Source organism: Osmia bicornis, chromosome 9 (genome assembly GCF_907164935.1).
Source record: "Osmia bicornis bicornis chromosome 9, iOsmBic2.1, whole genome shotgun sequence".
NCBI lineage: Eukaryota > Metazoa > Arthropoda > Insecta > Hymenoptera > Megachilidae > Osmia > Osmia bicornis.
The window spans coordinates 8804188-8824364 of NC_060224.1; the positions used below are offsets into that span (position 1 = coordinate 8804188).

A 20177-nucleotide genomic window follows, 5' to 3' on the forward strand; every position below is an offset into this window, starting at 1 on the left:
TGGTTGTTGAGGCTGATCATCTCTGCCTGAGCCGTCCCCTGGCAAACCCAAGCCACGCCATTCGAAATCCCATCGGGTGTTTTGGAACCATCTGTGAATACCGGGAGGAATTCACAGTATTTGATGGTTAATAACTCGGAAAATTGAACGTTGATGTGATTGCAGTCCTTCAGTGAGTGTCCATCCACCAGGTTAAATACGTCTTCGCCTATATTATTTAACTGAACCCCAAGCAACAATTGAAAATTCAAATCGGAGGCCACCATATAACGGCTTGGCCAAATTTCCCTAATCGCTTCAGCGGTAACAGTGAGAGAAGGAGTGCCTCTCAGCCTCTGCCCCAAAAGATCGTAGTAACGGTTTATTTGGTCCAATAAGAAGTGTGAGGGGTTTGCCAAGATTTTGGTAATGTGTTTCTTGCCCGCGAACAGAGCGCGCTGCTCCAGTGGTGGTAACTTGGCTTCTGTGAGGGTTACATTTATGGGAGTGGAGTTTCTCAGGCCCAGAGCAAGCCTCGCAGCCGCTAACTGAATTCTTTCAATTTTTTGCAGCATCCTTGTGCTCCTGGGAAGAGTAATGTGTAGGCAGTACTCTATTTCGGAACGGATGAGACTTTTATATATCGTTACGAGGGTGTTAGGTTCCGTGCCCCTCCAGGTGCCTCGAAGAAACCTAATAATGTTGAGCGATTTGCGTGCCTGGGTGCTGACGGCTTCTGTGTGGCGGTGAAAGTTGAGTTTTTGATCGATATGGATGCCAAGGAATTTTGCCGAAGTTACATTGCTTATCTCTGTGTTCCCCAGTTTGATTGATATAGGTCCCGGAGGGTTAACCCTGTCGTTGAATACCATAAATTCGGATTTGGATGGAGCGATGTTTAATCCTAGTGCGTTTAGCTTGTTTATCATGGTGTTGGCGACTGATTCTATCTGTTGGTAGGCGATTTGCTGGTTGGGATTGGTCGTAAAGATACCTATATCATCAGCGAATTGGAGGATGGTTGTGTCGTCCGGAAGATCCGAGTCAACGTCGATCATATACAGCGTATAGAGAAGAGGGCTCAAGACCCCACCTTGAGGAACGCCTTTGTGAACTTCACGGACAATGCTCTGGGTTTGTCCTGTTTCGTCTGTTGCATGAAAGTGGGCTCTTCTGAAATTGGTGAGCCTGTGTATGAAATGTAATGGATTAGAGGAAATTCCGAGATGAGTGAGCTTCCGGATCAGGAGGTCAGGAATGACATTGTCGAAAGCCGCTTCAATGTCCAAGAAAACAGCCGAGGTGGTATGGCCCAAGAGGAGACCACTGTCAATCTGAGTAGTTAATCCCAGAATGTTGTCAGCTGTGCACCGGTTTTTCCGAAAACCGGACTGTCTTTCCGGAAGAAGATTACGGTACTCGAGCCAATAGTTCAGTCTGTACGCTACCAGCTTCTCAAGCAGTTTGCAGGCACAAGAAGCCAAGGCTACCGGTCTAAGGCCCTTTCGATTAGCCTTCGGAATGAAATGGATTCTGCAATCCCGCCACTCTTCCGGGTATGTATGCTGTGTGTAGATGCTGTTTAACGAATCAAGCAATGCCAGTCTCCACGAATCAAGAAGGTTCTTGAACATAGTGTATTCCAAACCGTCCATGCCTGGAGCCGACTTGGTTTTAAGATTGCTGATGGCGAAGTTGAGCTCTTGGAACGTGAAGCCAGTGTCGAGAGAAGGATCGGCGTTGTTAGCCACAATTTCTCTGGGTGCCCCGCCCACCCAAGGGGGGCACAGTTCATCAATAAGAGTGACTATTTCTCTAAACTGAGGAGGATTATCTGTTGTATCTGTTTTGGTCCAGCTGTTCTTGAATATTTTAATTTTTTCCCAGAACTGGGTAATATCGGTGTAGGCATTCAGTTCGGACGCCATTCCTCGGAAACTGTCCTTCTTCTTGCCTCTTATTAAATTCCTGGTTGCTGCTGCTTGCCTTTTGTAAGCCACCTAGTCCGTCGATGCTCCAGTATGCTGCCATTTGGAACCGGGTTCCTGTAGCGCTCCGGAGGAATGGGTTTTGGTTTCGGTGTTGCTTCTTTTGCTGCTTCTATCATCTTGCTTGTGTCTAGGCTCAGAAAGCCATCTGTGAACAAAATCGGGTATTCTGACTCCAGTAATATTTTATATTTGAACCAATCCGTTCGTTTGAAGGTGATTCTGTTGGTGGGAGTCCTGTGAATGTGTTTTTCCATTTGTATGTGCACCGAAATGGGGAAATGGTCTGAGCCCCAAAGGTCGTTTTGTTGTTCTGTGTTGATAAGATGAGCCATGGTGCACGGAGAGATTATTAAGTCCAGGTTACTATTGCGTTGCCCAAACTGTCCGATGTGAGTGGAAGAGGTGTCATTAAGGATGACGCAAGCGTTATGGTGCAGAGCTTGGAGCAGAAGTTCTCCCGACCTGTCCGTGGTTTCACAATTCCAGGCTACGTGGTGAGCGTTGAAGTCTCCCAGTAAGATGAATTGGGTATGAGTGTTAAGCACACTCAGAAGACGATCCCATTTGTCCTGTTGAAGTACCACCCCTGGAGGCCTGTAGCAGAGACAAATGGGCAGGCTGACTCCTTTGCATGTCAATTTTGTTGTTAGGGACTCAGTGATCCCGTCTTCTACTAAGATGTCCGGCATTATGCTCCATTGGAGGGAGTTTTTGACGAAGATCGCCAGGCCGCCCCCTCGCCGATTACCCTTGCCTTTCCTTATGGTTTTAAATCCTGGAATTTTAAAATTGGTATTAGGGTTGAGCCATGTTTCCGTGATGGCCAGAATATCGAACGAGGATGAGTGTTTCCATAGTTCCTCTCTTTTGTTGGCCAATTGCCTGCTATTCCAAAGTAAGATTTTAATTCCCATAACTGTACTATCCATTGTTATGCTTTAACTTTGAGGGTTTCCTGGACCATGACCTTGGACTTTGCTTCTGGCTTACTGATTACAAGGTGCTTCGTGTTCGCTTTCTTAGCAGTGGCCTGATGGCTGGAGCTGCTGCTCTGTTTCTCATCTACTTGTGTGACTTGTGATTGAATTTCGGATGAAGAATATTCTTTTCTTTGTACTTTTGATGTTGATGGTGACCCTACCTTCTCAACCAAGTGAGTGGTCGCCGGATGAGATTTGGAGTAGGTTTTAAAAGTCTTATCACTCCAATGATTGAACGTATGTCCTGATGGACGAGACATGCCCCCAATAGTTTTAAGTTTGAATTCCCCCTCCAACGTTGGTGCAGGGAGAGAAGGAAAATTATGTTGCGGAGTGACTTTGGGAATGTCCTTCTGAGTTGTAGGGAGTACTGCAAATTGTTCCATGTTCTGTTTAGCCCGTGAGCACGCTTCATAGATACTTATATTATTGTAAGCCATTATTGTGTTGATCTCCTTTTCGTACTTCATTTTTGGATAGTCACTATGAAAGGTGCGGTGACTACCTTGGCAATGTATGCATTTGGTATCCTTTCCTGTGCACTCGTGCTCCTCCTGATTCTTAATATTACCACAATTTAGGCACACAGGGAGTGACCTGCATTTGGTTTGAGAGTGCCTAAATTTGCCACAGTTCCTGCATGTTCTTATCCTTTCAATCTAAGGTTCTATGTTTTTGTTGAGAAGTCCATACAATTGTATTTTAGTTGGGAGTGTTGACCCCTCGAAAGTAATAAGGACTGTTTCGCTGGGAACCCAGGAAACCTCTTTGGTGGTAGAATCAACCTGTCTTCTGTCCATCCGCTTGGCCTGGATTATCTTGCATGGGGATACTGCTAGATCCAGGAGGTCCTCGATTGGATATTCCAAGCTAAAGCCTTTCAGCAAACCTTTCCTTTCTACAGAGTGGCGAGGCACAAAGGCCTCCAGCCCATGCTCTCCTACCTTTGGAGATAAGATCAGTCTGTTTGCCTCCATACCGTTGTTGAACACGGCCTCTGCTTTGTTGAAGCCTCTGGGACGCAGTTGATGAGCTCCTGCCTTCATTGAATGTAGTGCTTTCGCAATTGCTACCATGTTGTGACTCCTATTTTTTTTACAATGCGTTTCAGCCAGTCGAATTTCAACCAGGGCTGGACCACTGTGAGCCTCAGAGTACATTCTTACAGTAGGAATGTTTGGTATGCTATTGGTATTTTTCCTTTTCATATTTTCTTTCTCATCCCCTGCTGGGGAAGGGCACTTTCTTTTGAGCGGTTCCAAAAGCGTGCTGTTACCAGGTTTCTTTTTTTTGGGACTGACCACAGTCCACACCTCCTCTGCTTCCGTCTCCATTGTGGTGCTCTGAATCTCTCCCGGTCCCGCAGGGCCAGGGAGAGGAGAATGCGGGTGTACCCGCGACAGGTTAGCGTGGGTAAGCTAACCTCAAAATCCTGCGAGGACGATTCGCCGTGTGTATTACTTTCTCCAACCCGAAGGGTTCCTATTTCCTTTTCGCAAAAGCACTTCTTGAGACTCTCCAATTGCTTTCCTTGCGCCAATACTGCGTTTCAATTAAAAATTCTAAAATCACTCCGAATCACCATCGATTTTTTCACCGATCCCGATCGATTTTTCGAAACAGGGGGACGTAACTTGGTAGTTAGGTAAGATTAATATTCTGACCGCCATCAAGCGGCCGGCCACGCAACCCAAAATTCAAAATCATTGAAATCAGTCAAGTTCGATATTCTAGTTCACCCATTATAGTCCTTGGGTTTCGGCCGCCGCAATCTGCTTACAAAAAATAATTTTTAACAAAAAATACAACCGACTTCGAAATGCACTAAAAGGTATGAAATAATTTCTACTTCATTTATACAAATACCCAACAGCTATTAATAAAACCTATTTACTCGTTAAATCGTATACTAAATACATTTCAACCTTTTCGGAGGCGGCGTAAAATTATTTTCAGCAGCGAGGGCTGCCACGGTGCGCTATATAAAATCCACGCGTTTGGTCAGTCAGAATTTATCGAAGCGGGACAATTCTATCATTTGGGTTGAAAGAAGGATAGCATGATCACCGTACATCTCACTCTAAACACGCGCCAATGTTTCGCTTTCGTTCTTCAGGCATATCGTCGCGATGCCTCTGGCGAGATGAGCGTTTGAATGTGTTTGTAAAAATACTTGAGGCGCTGTTGCCTTCCTCGATCGTGTTGCGCGCACGCTAGCTGAGAAACCTTTCAAGTTCGTACCAGACCACGCAAGTGGCTCCACCAGGCCCAACGAAAAAACTGCTGTAATACCGACGTCCCAAATCGGAGAGGTCACGTGCCGTGTCTACCCCCTTAAAAAGAGGGGATAAGTGGTGGTCCATGCTGACGCACACACCGCCACGGACGTGTAGGTATACGCAGAATTCATTGGCGTAGTAGCAACTTTAGTTAGCAAATATCTCGAAAATTAAGGCCGAGCGGCGATTATATGTTTAGGAAAAAGTTGCTTAGAATCATCATCCCAACAATATATTAAAAAATGAGCGAAATCGGTGGGGTAGACGAGATGTCGATAATAATTACCCTTTCACCTTTTATCTTCATGATTGTATAGCAAGAATTTTTAAAGAATACATAAATTAAATCTTTTCCTGAAGTGTTCCCTTTATCATTTCAAACTAAATTATTGTAGTGAATGGGGATCATAATTGTCATAAACCTCTGTAGGCAATCACATGTTTTCAAACGCGTTAGACAGTTTAGTTCTTTTATTCTCAGGCTTGAGTTCTTATTGTCAGACTTTAAAAGAATTTGGAAAAATTCTGAAATATTTATCAAAGTCTCTATCAAAGTTGTCTGTTTAGTCAAATGTTTAAAACTTTTTTCAATAAAAATAAAAACCTGAAGGAAAGTCCGAAAAAATGGGAATTCGTTTGGGTCCTCATCGACCCAGATTGCTTACGGAGGGATAATTATTCGTAATAAATTGAGTTCAGTAATGAAGTTTCTTTGTCCTCTGTTTAAATATTACCAGCAAAAAGTAACAAGCGGATTCCATTAGGTACACTTATCGCGCTAAATCTACCGCGCTATTTAAGTAGGTACTTGAGAAACATGGTTTTCGTACCATATACAGTCACTCACAGTGAAAATCGTCCACGCGCAACGGGGCGTATATTAGTCTAAATAAAACAATAAATACAAATAAAATACAATGATTGCGCATATTAAATTATTCTACATAAATAACTACATAATATACTCGAAAAGCAAAAGATTCTGTTGAATAATAATCGAGATATAACATTGCAAATAGAAACATGTCCGAAATAAACCTCACAGTGAAAATCGTCCACCTACAACAACGTTTGATAAATTGCTGTTAGATTATGGGGATTGTTATAATAAAATGCACAATATATTTCAATCCAAAATACTTTATTTAAAGGCTCGGAAGGACGTCTTCTCACTATGACGATTTGACACGAAGTGGCGAGAAAGCCCGTAAGGACAAAGCTAGAAAAATCGGTTGCCCACTTAAAGGTTCTACGAAGACCAAGACTGCATTCAGTCTGTTACCCAGGCCCTCAGGTATAAACAGTCCCAGGCCTATGGGTCCGTTGACGTCTGGTCCATAAACAAACCGTTAAAGCACGCAGTGTTTCTCAAATTAAATTAAATTTATTTTTGCTTTCTAGCTGACGCATTGTTAATAATCCAACAATTGCAATAGTTAATTGATTTTGGAATTTCTAATGAGTGATTCTTATAAATTTTTTTATGCTGAATCCGAATTTCTAAACCATTTTCATCTAACTTTTATAGTTTTCGAGATAATCAATGTTAAACAAAAATTGCAACTATTCAACTTTGGAATTGATTTATGCTTTTACAATAGCAGATAATCAGGTTCTTTTTTCACGTAATAATTCTGCGGAATGTACCTAATAAAATGATATAAATTGTTATTACATTATAGACATGTAAATATGTTAGCTATGGTGTTATAGCGGTGACAGTAGTAAAATTATTAGTAATTTCCATTTGTTTACGTAACTTTGGCAGATTTTGGATTATGAATTAAACAGCAATTTATCTATGTTTTTATAACATTGTGTATTCTTCAGACTTTTAACAGTTTCTTGATGTAAAAGAGAGTATCTTTCAGCCAACGGCCATACGACTTAGGATTATACAGGTTCTCGTCCGATCACCGCAGTCAAGCTAAGTTCGGCGCGGATAGTACTTGGATGGGTGACCGCTTGGGAACTCCGCGTGCTGTTGGCACTCTTTTTTTTCGAATTAAAATTTTGAGAACACTATTCAATAAAATTCTCTTCCATTTCATAATAAATAGTGTTCAATTGCACAAATGTTTGAATATATCGATACCTTCATTCTATTGTAATACGACGTATCAGTATTTTAAAGAAAACTTGACTTTAAAAGGAATCAACGCAACTCCGTTGACGGTCAGCACAAGGACAGTATGCCATTTTGTTTACGACACTCCCAAGTTGAAATGTTTTGTACGAATAAATAAACAAAAAAACTGTATCCTACACCTTGTAACCTCACCTAATCCGAATAAATCCTGTCTTTCAACAGATTTCCTTGAATTTCAATTTAACTATGGCTACACAGTGAATTAAATTCATTTTTATTTTCATTTAAACGCAATAGTTATTTTGTCTTTTTAAATATGCTCTCTTAGAATTCATCCTTCGTATATGCTGGCATTGTGATTGAAATTCAAGAATTGTCCTATACCATGAAATTCGAACGATACGCGAGACTGACGCGCTAAGATCACTGGAGAGAGGTACCAGGCGACTCAACGTTTAATGCATTAACGTACATGGAAACTTTGACGGCTTTTTTCTAGGAGAAGGGTTGATTTCCGGCACATGGTTCCTTTCAGACTTTTTATCCCCTCGATGAGCACTATGATAAGCCAATAAAAAAATTTGACCTTGAAATTAGGGGTCAAGGTCAATTTTGCGGTCGCTTTCTTTGACAGATCTCCACCGATCCAGAGGTGTAGAATCACCCCATATAGGTCGTGACATTTAATTTTTTTACACCCTGTACAAGGGGGTGTTATAAAATGTACTACGGGGCAAGGTACTTATTACTACATATTCAAATCTATTTGAGGGATTAATTCTATGGCAGATACAAATATTTAAAACAGTGTTCAAAAGTATCAAAAACTTTGTTTTATAATAAGCGCTCAGTCGTTTTATAAAAACATATAAATATATTTATATGTATAACAAATCTTAGCATTCTATGTTTAATAGTTCCTTTCCTACACATTCTTAAAAATTCGTTAGCTATATCAAAATAAAGCGCATGAAACTAGGTAGAGCTCTACCAACTTATGCATCTCGATGCGTAGAGACGTAGAGACGATGTAGAGACAAAAATTTCTCTACTGGGGCTGTTTACACGGTAGAGAAATCTACACAAAAAGGCTCTCAGGTAGAGAGACCGTAGAGCTCTACGGTGCAGCTCTACAAGGTGTGTACACGTCTCTACGTGTCTCTACCGAGAGTTCTCTCTACACTCTACCATTTTTGATCCGACTTCGAAAAGGAGGAGGATACTCAATTCGATCAGTATATATATATTTTTTTATTATTATTTTTTTTTCCTGGCTTTGTTTACCGATTACTCCGAGATGAATGGACCAATCGGAATGAAATCTTTTGCGTCTTGTAGGATATGTCTTCCGATTGGTCTTGTTATAAAAACATTTCGAATTTTTTTATTCCGAACGATTTTTATTGCAAAAAAACGTACTATTTCATGTACGTCCGGTGTATGTTCACCGATTATTCTGAGACGGATAGACCAATCGGAATGAAACTTTTTGCATCTTGTACAGTACAACTCCCCATTGGTCCCGTAGAAAAAATATTTTGCGTTTTTTTATTCCTAACGACTTTTTTTTCTAAATGTACGTTCGCTGATTACTCCGAGACGGATGGACCAATCGGAATGAAATCTTTTGCGTCTTGTAGGATATGTCTTCCGATTGGTCCCATTATAAAAACATTTCGGGTTTCTTTATTCCGAACGGTTTTCATTATTGCAAAATATGTTCTGGTTCAAGGAATGCACCGATTGCGATGAAAGTTTTCACATTTCGTAGATCATTCCACGATGATTCCATTTCCAAAAATTTAGGTAACTTCTTATTGTTAATAACTATTTTTATTATAATAAAAAGCCTATTCTTTAGGGTTACCCTCCAAGGAATATACCGATCGCGATTTTTCAAAGTTGTCCCTGCAAGTAAACTTCGTCAGTTTCATTACCAATTGGTTGCTAATACGATCTCCTTCAAATACTGCTCGTTCCACTAAAAAGTGTGAAATAAAATAATTTTTAACAAAAAAAAATCCGACTTCGAAATGCACTAAAAAGTATAAAATAATTTCTATTTCATTCATACCAATATTCCATAGCTATTAATAATATCTACTTAATCGTTAAATAGGATACCAAATACATTTCAAAATTTTCGGAGGCGGTGCAAAATTAAAAACTTTTCCTCTACTAGGAAGATCCTAACTCGGGCGTCGGCAACCTATGATAAATCACCCATTTGATAATTTCAAGTAAATAATATTCAACGGGAATCAACAAACCCATTGCGAATTAACTATACTGCAGTTCACGAGTGACCGCACTTAACTCGCGCAGCTAGTGACCTACTGAGGTCTAGGGAGATTTTTAATAGTGCGTGTGATTCCCCTTTACAGCTTGTTTCTTACTTTGCGTTCATATCATTCTTTTTTGCGACAAATAATAGGAATTTCATTGTATCGTGAAACTTTACAATATCATCACCGGTTATCAGTTATCGTACGTCATATATTTCTGCCCACCATTTATATGATCGCAAAGTATAATAAGAAGCAAGCTGTAGAGGGGAATAACACACGTTATTAAAAATCTCTCTAGACCTAGTGAGCGGCGCGAGTTAAGTATGGTCTCTCGTGAATTGCAGCATAGTGTATGTCCATCAGGAGTGCTGCCAATTTCTCATACAATCGTTACAATTACAAATGTTTTCAGCCGGACCTATAATTTCTCTCTTGCGACTTATTAATTACCAAGTTTGCCATACCGCAATGAAATCGTTATTGGCAGCATCGTTTGTTCGGGTATTTTTAATTTTGCGCCGCCTCCGAAAACTTTGAAACGTATTTGGTATCCTATTTAACGATTAAGTAGATATTATTAATAGCTATGGAATATTGGTATGAATGAAATAGAAATTATTTTATACTTTTTAGTGCATTTCGAAGTCGGATTTTTTTTTTTTGTTAAAAATTATTTTATTTCTCTCTCGTGTACACTTACCTTTAATAGTGTTCCTAAAGATCTGACCATCGTGAAGTCGAGCGTGCCTTCTGGTAAGAGGACTATGAGGAACAGCCCAGCGCTTACCCCAAAACCTTGAAATTATTGCATACACGTGCTTGAACAGTTCTGCCACGCGATTTTATTGTACCTACCCGTATTTTATTACTAACACGTGGGTGGGACGCTCTGTACATTTCTACTTTTTTAAGTTTTATATACTTTTAAACACAGGTTGACTGCCACGCTGAAATTGCTGAAAACTTCTTTCACGTGTATACATATTTTTATTTTTAATAACAAAACTTATGTAGTATGTTCACGATATTTCATTATACAAGGTGAATCAGATAAATTGTTACAAACTATTATCTTGGAAACTATAGCAGCTACCGACCTAACTTTTTTTTAAATTAAATGGTACAAAGTGTCTGATTGGTGTATAAAAAAGTTTTCTAAAGTGGCTATACTAATTTTTATTTATTTAAATAGCTTTTATCAAATTGAACGACGTTTATTCGAACCATTTTTTGATATCACTAATAATTAACAGTTTATGGTAGAGGGAATATTACAGGAGCGATTACGCACAGGTGTTGAAGGAGGATTAAAACAGACGTATTTTGTATTAAAATTCATTTTATTAAATATTGAATCATTTATTTGTTAATACTTACGTATTTCTTCTTTTTTTAATATTATAACTCTTATAATATTTTGTATCGGATAACATTATTATAGGTACCGACTTACAAGCATTTACATTCGATTTTTTCTTGTAAGGGTATGTGAAGCATAAAGTAATGAAAACTTCGCTTACCACAAAAGAAGATATGATAACTCGAATACAAAATGCTTAATTGTTAAGTTAATTGATAAATGCCACAGTAAGAAAAGAAGAATATTTACAAGTAAAAGTCGTCATCTTCAATATTTATTAAAATGAATTTCAAGAAGAAATAAGTCTGTTTTAATTCTCCTTCGACGCCCATGCGTATTCGCTCCTTCAATATTCCCTTTTCCAGAAATCGTTAACTATTAGGAATATCAAATAATGGTTTGAATAAATATTATCCAGTTTGATAAAAATTATTTAAATAAATAAAAATTAGTGTTGCATTCCATTTAAAAAAGATGACGTAGATTAAAAAAAATGTTATGTATATTTCACGAATCAGACATTTTGTACTATTTAATTCAAAAAAAGAATTAGATCAAAAGCTGCTATGGTTACCGAGATAATAGTTTGTAACGCTTTATTTGACTCACCCTGTATATCTGTGTTATCCATAATTTCAAGTAATGGAGGTATCCTTCCGAAAGGCTTATTTGGCCAGCTGACTGAAATTTAAGGTGCAAGAAGGGGAGGAGGAGTCGATCCTAAATAAAACGATAAAACTTTAATCTTCGACTATTGATTAGTTTCCGAAATATTAATAAAAAATTTTCAGTACAATACATTGAATTCTGCCTATTGCGAATATCTCGAAGGCTAAAGTCGAGCAACAACAACATACAGAACTACGTTCTTAAATGAAAAGTCACGATTTTCGGAAAGGGTATAGCCGGGTAAGGTAGGCAAACTGACCCTTGAACCAAATTAAATTTAGAATGCGTCATTCGATAGCATATCAAAAGAAAATACTGTACACCAAGTTTCAACCCTTTATCTTAACATGGGGGAACGCCAGATCGATTTAGAATACATATTCTAAAAAAACAGGAAATAAAAATTCGAAGTAGAAGTTACTTTTTCATGCGAAATAATTGGTTTTTGATTTTTTTAACTACGTTGCACCACAACAAAAAATCCGAAAAAATTCAAGAGTAATAGTTATACTAATATGTTATTACCACCGTAATATAAAAGTAGTGTTCTTACATTTTCAATAACAAATCGCGTTTCTTCAGATTGTTTGTTCGGTTTTTCATTTTTTACAACTAGGATTTGCAATGAAAAAATCTGAAAAAATTCCCTAATATGCGCTACCGTGTTTGTAGTGTATCAGAATTTTTTCAGAATTTTCGGATGTTATTAAACAGGAGAAATGGGGCACGATCTGGCGTTTCTTTTGCCCCTTCTCACTGCCCCCCTGATTAAGATAAAGGGTTGAAAATTGGTGTACAGTATTTTCTTTTGATATGCTATCGAATGACGTATTCTGAATTTAATTTGCTTCAAGGGCCATTTTGCCTACCTTACCCGGCTATACCCTTTTAATTACTTGTAACTTTTAAACGCGTTGATCGATCTTGATGAAATTTTCAGCACACACATAACTTATTTGAATTTACGAAAGACATATTTTAAATTTTCATTATAGGCTCACATAAAAAAGTTGAAAAATTACCCTTCACTATTTTTTTTCCTGATTTCAACAAATTGTAATTTTTTAAAACGACAAAAGCACATATCTTAGTAAACTAATTAGTATAACTTTCGAGAAACCTGAAGTCATTTGGTCCAATTTTAAGCGAGGTATTCTGTTTTAAACGGTGTTTGTAAGTTTGTGGTCACCACTGTATGTATAAAGGGAAAAGTTGTTCAGAAGGCTGACCTTGACAACATATTTCAAAGTCATTGAAATCGATGAGGTCGTTTGTTTTGTAAATAATTACCATAAATCCTTAGTTTGAATATTTCCTTTTGAAGATTTAGTAGTTTGAATTGTGTATGTATGTAACACTTAAGGAGGGAGGGTCAAGTAAACAGGCATTTTTTTTCGAATTTATTGTGAAGAGAGCATAATGTTTTTTTATTTACGATCAACGGCATGTTATTATATAGCATTTAAAGAATATATATAAATTTTAGGATTATAAAAATGTTTATAAATGAAGGAGCAGCAGTTGGTTGAAGTTGGCTTCTCGAGAATGCGCCGTGCAGCCTACAGGTCGCTGTAATTATCTGAAATCAAAAGCTCAAAAGTTTTTCGTTAAAATATGATAATATACTTTGCATAAACCTAAATGTAAAAGAAAATTTCAAAAATTAAAAATTCTGCGCCACTTTGAAGAAAAATCACCACATTTTTTATATAGAAATAGTTATAAACATTGTTTGTTTCAATTTAAAAAAAAGTCTTTAGGTTCATGCAAAGGGGAATATATTAAGGAATATTCGTGCCAAAAATAATCGGTTGAGAAATGGCTGAGCTACATTGCACGGCGCGTAAAATTTTGTGTTTTGAGATAAACGCGTTTAAAGTTTGCGGAAGGAAAAATAGTCTTTTACGAAACTTACAGCTTATGTGAGGTTAATCAGCGATGCCAGGGCTGTGTAGTAAACCCTCTTCTTCTTGAAATTCGCTCAGCAAAGCCTGCTATTTCTCTTTTCGAGCAGTTCTTGCCTCTTTTGTCCTCTCTCGGCCGCGGCGCTCCTAACTGCTAATACGATGTACGTCATACGTATTAGCAAACTGCTTACACTGCAGCCCGATTTGCAGTTGTAAATCGTTCATAACTTGTAAAATAAAGATGTAACCTTCATTAAACATGCCGGCAGCCAAATATGCAGCACTTTCAATAATTTTTAAGCCGCAGTTTAGATGCTTAGGGGCCAGACGCCACAGTAGCGTTAAAACTTTCATTTCCGTTTTGCGTGTAGCCACCTAAGCATCTCTCAAGCAAATCATCGCAGCAGAAGTCGATGTATATTGGAAGAATGGCCTTCTGCACATCTGGATGTAGCGGAACAGGATACCTGTGCTCCGCACCGTTCGGAGCGCGTCACTTTAACGACGTTGTAGGTACACTTAGATTTCGAATTTCTATTTGAAACGGTCAGAGCACATTCTCCAGATAGTAAATTAATTTTCTAAGCAAAAAAAAGAAGGTGAAAATTTTTCATTTTACTTGACCCTCCCCCTTCAAATTATATTTTCAAGATAAACCCTTTGGAGGATGAAATCTTTAAAATTAACGCACATGTTCTTCTTTCATCTTATGTCTGATGAACAACGTTTAGGAGTAAAACGTTTTTTGAATTTTTCTTCAAAATACATCAGTGATTCTTTTTTATTTATATCCAAGACACACCGGGCTTTTAACTATTATATATTGCTGTTCTCTCCGTACATTGTACGGACACGGCTTTTACTACCCCCTTAGTTCAAGAATTGTTTTCGAAGTCATTATGATTTCCTTTTTGACTTCAAGCGAAAAGTAACGTCAAAATACAGATAAAACATAATTTTCTGTCATTTTTAGAGCAAACGTAACCAATTGAAATCATTAAAAAATTAGAACATTCTTGACGCAATTTCAAAATTTTACTGAACCGTGAAAGGGTTAAATAAGACACAGCGCAATACCATAATTCATTAGAAATTATCATAAATCCAAGAAATTGATCAGAAAGTGTTTATTACCATAAGATTGTTGTTGTTTATTAAAATTTTCATTGTTGTAGAACCAAGTTTTATAACGCTTTTGCTAGTTACAGTATGTTTTATGTTATTAATAATCTAGAGGCTTATAAAAATTAGAATGGCAGGTAGAACTCCACTGCGATGATACTGGTTATAAAGTACGGCAGGGACACCACTGGTTTTCATACGTTTTCAAAGGAGAAAGTACTTGGTAGAGGTGAAACATGTGTCAGGGTCAATACAGTTACGGACGTGACATAGTTATATTGTCGTTAGATGAAAAATCGCGGTTTTCGAAAATTTTAATTACTTATAACTTCTAAGTGCATTGCCCGTTCTCGATGAAATTTTCCGCATACACCGACCTTATTTGGATCTACAAAAGACATATTTTACATTTTCATTATAGACACGTATAAAAAAGTTGAAAAATTACGCTTCACTGTTTTTTATCACGATTTCGACAAACTGTAATTTTTTAAAACAGCAAAAGTACATATCTTATTAGTACATTAATTTTTATAGCTTCTCAAAAAGTCTCAAGTCATTTGAGAATGTGTAGCCAACTTCACTGCGACGAGTTCGATGCAACTCACAATCAGTGTACGTTTTGCGATTATGTTCCTTCCTTCTATGCTAAATTTTCAGGCTTAAATCTTGAAGTAGAAACCTAATTTTTACACATTACTGTAATGTTATACTTAGCAAAAATGTTTCTCTATCGTGTGATATGATTAGATTTTCTCCTAGATTGTTAGTTTTTGAAATACAGGGTCTTTCAATAAGAGCGATAGGTCTTTCAACTGTCACAGCCGCCATGTTTGTTATTCAGTTGTCAGAGGCACGTGATATTTATACTAACGATCAGTAGTGCTTGGCAAGTCATTATGAATAGATACTCAGTTGCTCAACGCGTTGAAATTATTAACATTTATTATCAAAGTTCTTGTTCAATTCGAAAAACATTTCATGCACTTCGTTCAATTTATGGTCAACATACAGAGTCGACCAACAGAACTCACAATTCGTCGTTTGGTATAAAAATTCGAAGCCACTGGTTCAGTTGTTGATCAACACATTCTGACACATCAACGTACCGCTGACTTGCGAGGATACGAGTACATTTTTTAAAGCTGCCATTAATACCTATTTTGGTTTCCTAAAGAAAACCGCTACGTCTCCGATTACACTTCGCTTCACTGGTTGAAGGAGGATCTCCCTAGTAGTAGGGAGTAAAATGTATCATTTATGAAATAGACTTATGAGAACATTTATCGAATTTTCACTGTATTTGAAAATAGGAGCCCCTGCTCCATAGATGTCTGTTTACCTGCGCTACCGATATAATTCTCTGTACCACGCTACAAAATTACGCTACAAATACGCAACATACAGGCTGCTGGACAACGTCGCCTGTCGTCACCATTGGGGGTCCTAAGCGTGGGATTGTCCTTCGAGGGTCGTGGCATTAGAGGACATTTTTGGGACCGTCAGGGCATTCGAGTGTACGACAGCATGCGAGCTGCACGCACCGGAAGAATTTAGTTCGTTCAATAAATTCTCAATTGTTTCATTTGCGTTTGTGCGTAATTCTCTGCATCCTGTGAAACCGTTATTCGCCCATTCTTACACAACATAGACTCTTTGTCCGTTTTCGGGAGTATCACAGATAGATACTACAAAATTTTATTGCTTGTTTTAGCTATGAATTTTTAATTTTGAACGAGGGAAACATACATCATAAATGCACTAGGGGGGCTTGCGTCTCCTCTACATCTACTCTATAAACTATCAATAATAAAAATTCTTATGAAAATTCTGATTATTAATTGAAATATACCTGAATATAAATGCGAAACGCCACGTATGTTAAACTTTTAATTCTCGTTAAATAAGTTCTAGAAAATCGCGTTGAAAGTTAGCCTTGTATTACTATCATTATTATAAAAAGAAGGAAGGGGTGACAAGGCTCAGTGCTTAGGAAAAGGTTAACATGACGCCCCTGGCTCTATATAAACAAATAGAGTTGATTTTGAAATTTCCGAAAATCCTGTACCCACAAAAAACTTATTCTTGCGGTATTCTGACTTCTTTGATTCAGAATAATTATTGTGAATTTTGTTTCGTATTTTTGGAAATAACGCAGATATTTACTCTGTATGTGTATTTACGGAGTTATACAAATAAAATGAAATAAAGCTATTTACACAGCCTTCTACACAACAGAGACACGACATCTTTTACCCCTAATAAACCGAAGGTTATCTCAAGTTTCTTTAGATCGAACTAAAGGACACGCGCAGAAATAAGAATTAATCGATACAAGTAAACACGAGCGAATGCTCGATACTTTTATTTCGATATCAAGTATTCCTATATCAATACTAAGGAGGTATCGAGAAGTACTCATATCGAATGGGGTCAGCATCGATAGCCTTTATACATATACATTTATAAACTTACACTCAGATATCCTACATTTCTATTTAATTGTAAAAGAAAAAAATATGTTACGGGGGGATGTTAAATATTTATTAAAATATGTATGTACATACGTATAAAATTAAGTTACAAAAAAAAACATAAGTATATACTTTATACGTGGCACTCAACATTTTATTCCTTTTCGACACGTATTACTTCTATACCTGTCACCATAACATTGAAAAACTAAGAATAATAATTAAATAAAACAAGTTAAATTGAAATTATTTTTACGGCTATTCTCCGTACAAACAATTTGTTCTTACTTGTTTTATGCGTCGTCTGGGAGGTTCTTAGAAAAGGCCCATAAATAAAAGCACGCAAAATTCCAAAATGCGTTTTAACTGCGCGGCTGAGACTTGCAACGCAGCTGGTTAGGAGGTTATTCAATTCGATCAGTTATATACATATATCTTTTTTCTATGTGTGTTCACCGATTACTCCGAGATGAATGGACCAATCGGAACAAAATCTTTTGCATCTTGTAGAGTACGTCTCCCGATTGGTCCCGTTAAATAAAAATTTTCATTTTTTCATTGCTAAGGATTATTATTGCAAAAAACAGGAAGTTTCTAATCTCAACATCGGATGATTTCAATAACCCTTTAATATGTTGTCGGGGTCATGATTTTGAACAACTTTATCATTTAGTTTCCGAGATATTCGTGAAAAACTATTGTTACTATTACATTGAATTCTACAGTGTGTCCGCGCTAAAGTGTGACAGACGTTTTATTTTGTAACTATTGATGGTATGAAAAATTGTTTATATGGAAATTGCACGGTACAAGGGGGCCTATGTTTTGGCGTGAACGAAAATTTAAATTATTAGTTTAAAAGATATGATGGTCAAGTTTCGTTTTTTAAATGGAACTATATATTTTTTTCACATCATGTGATAGTGCTTTTCAAGACGAATTCAGTAAGCTTTGATGTATACACCCGATTTTAATTAGTTTTCAAGATATAACGTTTACAAATTTCCCGATTTTCAGTAGATACGTGTCGGTTAGAGTGGCAAGTCGTAAAAGGGGCCTTATTGTTGCGGTTTCTTATTCTTTGGGTCTGCCGTTCCTAGCGCAGATCCCCGCTGAGGCATTGACCGCTACAATAGAGCCGCTTTTACGACTTGCTACTCACCGTCAAACCGAAACGTATCTACTAAAAATCGGGAAATTTGTAAACGTTATATCTTGAAAACTAATTAAAATCGGGTGCATACATTAAAGCTTAATGAATTCGTCTTGAAAAGCACTATCACATGATGTGAAAAAAAATATATAGTTCCATTTAAAAAACGAAACTTCACCATCATATCTTTTAAACTAATAATGTAAATAAATTTTCGTTCACGCCAAAACATGGGCCCCCTTGTACCGTGCAATTTCCATATAAACAATTTTTCCTATCATCAATAGTTACGAAATAAAACGTCTGTCACACTTTAGCGCGGACACGCTGTACGTATGCCTACGAGTCTCTGGCGGTGTATGGGTCAGCATGCAGACGCCGATTCTCTACTGTTTCTATGTATATGCATGTCGCGTCGCGCGTCGACCGAAAATCAGTATACATACAGTCACTCACAGTGAAAATCGTCCACCCGCAACGGGGCGTATATTAGTTTAAATAAAACAATAAGTACAAATAAAATACAATGATTGCGCATATTAAATTATTCTACATAAATAACTACATAATATACTCGAAAAGCAAAAGATTCTGTTGAATAATAATCGAGATATAACATTGTAAATAGAAACATGTCCGAAATGAACCTCACAGTGAAAATTGTGCACCTACAAGAACGTTTGATAAATTGCAATAGTTAATTGATTTTGTAATTTTTAATGAGTGATTCTTATAGATTTTTTTATGCTGAATCCGAATTTCTAAACCATTTTCATCTAACTTTTATAGTTTTCGAGATAATCAATGTTAAACAGAAATTGCAATTATTCAACTTTGGAATTGATTTATGCCTTTACAATAGCAAATATTCAGGTTATTTTTTCACGTAATAATTCTGTGGAATGTACCGAATAAAATGATATAAATTGTTATTACATTATAGACATGTAAATATATTTAAATAATAATGGAAGTGGAAGGGACGCCTAAATCGCACGAACGTCGGCTGATATTTCCTATTATATTTTAAAAACTAACAATCTAGAAGAAAATCTGATTATATCACACGATAGAGAAACATTTTTGCTAAGTATAATATTAAAGCAATGTGTAAAAATTAGGTATCTACTTTGAAATTTAAGCCTGATAACTTGGCATAGAAGGAAGGAACATACTCGCAAAACGTACCCAACAAACAGGTCGACCGTAAGTATTGAGAACTACTGCTGTCACCGCTATAACGCCATCTGTTAGATATCTATTAGCTATGGTGTTATAGCGGTGACAGTAGTAAAATTATTAGTAATTTCCATTTGTTTACGTAGCTTTGGCAGATTTTGGATTATGAATTAAACATTTTTATAACAATGTGTATTTTTCAGACTTTTAACAGTTTCTCGATGTAAAAGAGTGTATCTTTCAGCCAACGGCCATACGACTTAGGATTATACAGGTTCTCGTCCGATCACCGCAGTCAAGCTAAGTTCGGCGCGGATAGTACTTGGATGGGTGACCGCTTGGGAACTCCGCGTGCTGTTGGCACTCTTTTTTTTCTCGAATTAAAATTTTGATAACTCTATTCAATTAAATTCTCTTCCATTTCATAATAAATAGTTCAATTGCACAAATGTTTGAATATATCGATACCTTCATTCTATTGTAATACGACGTATCAGTATTTTAAAGAAAACTTGACTTTAAAAGGAATTAACGCAACTCCGTTGACGGTCAGCACAAGGACAGTATGCCATTTTGTTTACGACTCTCCCAAGTTGAAGAACTTTCCCTTAAGAAGGGAAAATGCGTTGACAGAACGCACATGGCCTGCCTCAACCGTTTGTTTATGTATTTCGAATTTTCTAAGAATTGTTGGAATTGTTATTTTC

At 37.2% G+C, this 20177-nt stretch overlaps 2 pseudogenes; both read left to right on the forward strand.

Annotated features, from left to right (window-relative positions):
- Positions 1-7099: 7099 nt before the first annotated feature.
- On the forward strand, positions 7100-7219 carry LOC123988181 (annotated as a pseudogene).
- A 12494-nt stretch (positions 7220-19713) lies between these two features.
- On the forward strand, positions 19714-19833 carry LOC123988182 (annotated as a pseudogene).
- The last annotated feature ends 344 nt before the right edge of the window (positions 19834-20177 follow it).